At 47.9% G+C, this 4,200-nt stretch overlaps 2 protein-coding genes across 2 annotated transcripts in view; one reads left to right on the forward strand and one right to left on the reverse strand.

Annotated features, from left to right (window-relative positions):
• LYPD4 (LY6/PLAUR domain containing 4) overlaps nt 1-3,571 on the reverse strand; it is a 9,352-nt gene extending 5,781 nt beyond the window's left edge. The window contains exons 1-2 of the mRNA XM_010862962.1: nt 3,492-3,571; nt 2,723-2,846 (exon numbers count right to left, since the gene is read on the reverse strand). The gene's annotated coding sequence lies outside the window, so the exon portion shown is untranslated. The remainder of the gene's footprint in view (nt 1-2,722; nt 2,847-3,491) is intronic.
• Nucleotides 3,572-3,955: 384 nt separating this feature from the next.
• The window catches only part of DMRTC2 (DMRT-like family C2), a 5,357-nt gene continuing 5,112 nt past the window's right edge, over nt 3,956-4,200 (forward strand). Inside the window, exon 1 of the mRNA XM_010862974.1 lies at nt 3,956-4,008. The gene's annotated coding sequence lies outside the window, so the exon portion shown is untranslated. The remainder of the gene's footprint in view (nt 4,009-4,200) is intronic.

Genomic DNA, 4,200 nt, shown 5'->3' on the forward strand with positions numbered 1-4,200 from the left:
GCTTTTTTGCATTTCTTTTCCATGGGGATGGTCTTGATCCCTGTCTCCTGTACAATGCCACGAACCTCCGTCCATAGTTTATCACACATTCTATCAGATCTAGTCCCTTAAATCTATTTCTCACTTCCACTGTATGATCATAAGGGATTTGATTTAGGTCATACCTGAATGGTCTAGTGGTTTTCCCTACTTTCTTCAATTTCAGTCTGAATTTGGCAATAAGGAGTTCATGATCTGAGCCACGGTCAGCTCCCTGTCTTGTTTTTGCTGACTGTATAGACCTTCTCCATCTTTGGCTGCAAAGAATATAATCAATCTGATTTCGGTGTTGACCATCTGGTGATGTCCATGTGTAGAGTCTTCTCTTGTGTTGTTGGAAGAGGGTGTTTTCTATGACCAATGCGTTCTCTTGGCAAAACTCTATTAGCCTTCACCCTGCTTCATTCTGTACTCCAAGGCCAAATTTGCCTGTTACTCCAGGTGTTTCTAGACTTCCTACTTTTGCATTCCTGTCCCCTATAATTAAAAGGACGTCTTTTTTGGGTGTTAGTTCTAAAAGGTCTTGGAGGTCTTCATAGAACCATTCAACTTCATCTTCTTCAGTGTTACTGGTTGGGGCATAGGCTTGGTTTACCATGATATTGAATGGTTTGCCTTGGAAATGAACAGAGATCATTCTGTCGTTTTTGAGATTGCATTCAAGTACTGCATTTTGGACTCTTTTGTTGACCATGATGGCTACTCCATTTCTTCTAAGGGACTCCTGCCCACAGTAGTAGATATAATGATCATCTAAGTTAAATTCACCCATTCCAGTCTATCTTAGTTTGCTGATTCCTAGAATGTTGACATTCATTCTTGCCATCTCCTGTTTGACCACTTCCAATTTGCCTTGATTCATGGACCTAATATTCCAGATTCCTATGCAATATTGCTCTTTACAGCATTGGACCTTGCTTCCATCACCAGTCACATCCACAACTGGGTGTTGTTTTTGCTTTGGCTCCATCCCTTCATTCTTTCTGGAGTTATTTCTCCACTGATCTCCAGTAGCATATTGGGCACCTACTGACCTGGGGAGTTCCTCTTTCAGTATCCTATCATTTTGCCTTGAGCGGCAGCTGTGCGGGCACAGGAGGGCCAAGAGGAGCTATTCCATTTACAAGGTCAGGAGGGACGACTGTGAGGAGATACGCCTCGTCCAAGTTAAGGAGCAATGGCTGCACTTTGCTGGAGCAGCCGTGAAGAGATATCCCACGTCCAAGGTAAGAGAAACCCAAGTAAGATGGTAGGTGTTGAGAGAGGGCATCAGAGGGCAGACACACTGAAACCACGATCACAGAAAACTAGCCAATCTGATCACATGAACCACAGCATTGTCTAACTCAATGAAACTAAGCCATGCCTTGTGAGGCCACTCAAGACAGATGGGTCATGGTGAAGAGGTCTGACAGAATGTGGTTCACTGGAGAAAATGAAAGTGGCCCAGTCATGTCCAACTCTTTGCGACTCCATGGACTGTCCATGGAATTCTCTAGGCCAGAATACTGGAGTGGGTAGCCTTTCCCTTCTCCAGGGGATCTTCCCGACCCAGGAATCGAACCAGGGTCTCCTGCATTGCAGGTGGATTCTTTACCAATTGAGCTATCAGGGGTCACTGGAGAAGGGAATGGCAAACCACTTCAGTATTGTTGCCTTGAGAACCCCATGAACAGTATAAAATTAGGTTTATGAATAGTTATTTTTGGAATATCCTAGGTACACAAGACAGGGATTTCCACCTTCAACTACAAAAGAATACATAAAAGGATGTGGCAGTATGGTGGGGATAGTGAGCTGAAGGCAACACGGGCATCCCTCCCTGAGACCAAGTGAATACATAACACACAGGGGATGTATACCATGGAATATCATGCACTAGTTAGAAGCAGCTGGTTAGCTGTACACATCACATGCACATGGATGGATCATAAAAACACTGTGCTGATTATTTTTAATAATAAACAATGTCACTTGCATAAGTTAAAAACATCATGCATATAAAACACTGCACATCTTGCCAAGAACACACGCAGACTAAAAGAGATATGCATGTGCCATCTGAAATGAGCACCTGTGGGACAGTTAGGGAATAAAAGTGGGGAACTGGGGATTACTGGAAATTAATAAAATGCTGTAGGTAGTACAAAGTTCTTAAGACTTTGAACTCAAAGACAGACCAAGGTTGGAATCTTTACCTCTCCACTGACTAGCTGTGTGATCTTGTGCCTCTTATTGAACTCACTCATAAAACATATTAAAAATATATCTCATAGACTCATTATTAAGATTATTAGCATAAAGTGCCAGGCAAGTGCTAAGCTCTCCAAAATGTTGCCCCCCTGCCCCCCCATCTCTCTCTCTCCACTATCTAAAAGATCAAGGTCAATCTCTTTAGCTGGCATTCAAGCCTCCCACACACAGGCCACCCTTCATCCCTTAGACGGGCCCCAAACAACCTTTCCAATTTTGTCTAGTACTGCTCCCCTGCACAGCAGTCCAGATAGAGGTCACTTCTGCCACACTTTTCTGACCAGAATACCTGACACAAAGGATGCGTAACCCAGAAATCTGCAGCAAACCAAGAAGCCAAGACCAGCAGAAAAGATGGGACATGGAAAGGGGGAATGAAGGCAGACAAAGGATCAAAGGAGTTTGACCGAGCAGGGGACAGGGCACACACCTGCCTGGAATGCAAAACCACAGGCCCCAGCAATCTGAGTACAAGCACAGACACAACCAGAAAAGACTGGAATAAAATCCTCAAGGAAAAAGGGTTGAAGTAGTGGTCAGAGGAGACACCATTCCTACAAGAGAAACCACACTGAGAAAGAGGAGCAAATTAATGGAACGGAAACTTGCAGGGAGACAGAGGATGAGCAGCAGAGAGAGCACAATTGGGAGTGGTAGAAAAATGAGAAGTTGGGCACAAAGTCTGGGGCAGGAAGGAGACTATCTGAGAGGCTCAAAGACAGAAAAGGGGACAGGGCGGGATACATAGAGAAAAGGGGACAACACAGAGGATGGGGGTGGGGAAACCGTGAGATGGGTCTAATAGGCTACAATTACAGAATGGAGGCCAGCGAATGGGGTGAAATCCGGGAGGAAGATGAACACAGAGGGTGGAAAAGGTTAAAAAGAAAAATCACAGAAGTATCTCGGGAACCAAAGACGGGGATAGGAGGGGAAGAGGGACAGACTATGAGGGGATGAGGCATGTGGAGAAAGGGTTTCGAAAATCAGCAGGATGAACAGGCAAAGAGAGAGACTCCAGAGAAGGAAAACGTCAAATTTAGGGAAATCAGCATGAACACAGCCAATAAGAGACACAAGGAAAGGGCCACAACGTTAGAAGGTGGGACCCGGGAGGGAAACAAGGATATCACAGGTTGGGGAACATAAGAGAAATGTAGATTGAGTTCGGGGAGTGGGAGAGAAGCGAAAAAACACACGCCACGTAGTAAAAAGCCAAGTCCTGGCCACCAAATGCTCCAGAGGCGGGGCGGTGCAGCTCAGGCCGGAGGACGAGACTGCGCATGCGCCGATGCGTCCAGATCAACGTTCCCGGGAGGCCCGGCCAGGCGGCCGTTCCTGGGGGCGGGGCCAGCTTTGTACTGGAAGTGGTACTCGACGCCCCATTGGCCACCTCTCCCAAAAGGGGAAGAACAATTTGGGAAGGCAAATCACAAGGAGAAGGGATAAATGCGAGACTCAACTCGACGCGCTATTGGCTGGATTGATAGTCCCGCGCGAGGAGAAGCGGACCGGAGGTAAAGGGGCGGGCTGTCAGTGCAAGATCTTGAACCGCATTGGTCGGTCTCCTCAGCGCCGGAGACGCCGCTTGAAGTTCATTGGTCCTTTCGAGAAGGGGCGGGAAAAGTGGTGCGAGCGCAGCCGTTCCTCACGCCACTGCCTCACAGCCTCCTTTCGCCTCCTCCAGATTGACTCTTAACTCTACTCCAGGCTGTGGTAACTCCGGACTGACGAGACGAACACGATCCCCCCCCCTCCATGTCTCTTCCCCTCCCTCTCCTGCTCTGGACTCCCCGCCCCAGGCATCCCCTCGCCTCCCTACTCGCGCTCCTCGCGCCCCCTTTGCCCTTCCCCCGCCCCGCGGACCCTGGGTGCGCTCCCCGAGCCCCGCCCCCTCCCTGAGACCCT

The sequence above is a fragment of the Bison bison genome, unplaced genomic scaffold (assembly GCF_000754665.1).
Source record: "Bison bison bison isolate TAMUID 2011002044 unplaced genomic scaffold, Bison_UMD1.0 scf7180017858349, whole genome shotgun sequence".
NCBI lineage: Eukaryota > Metazoa > Chordata > Mammalia > Artiodactyla > Bovidae > Bison > Bison bison.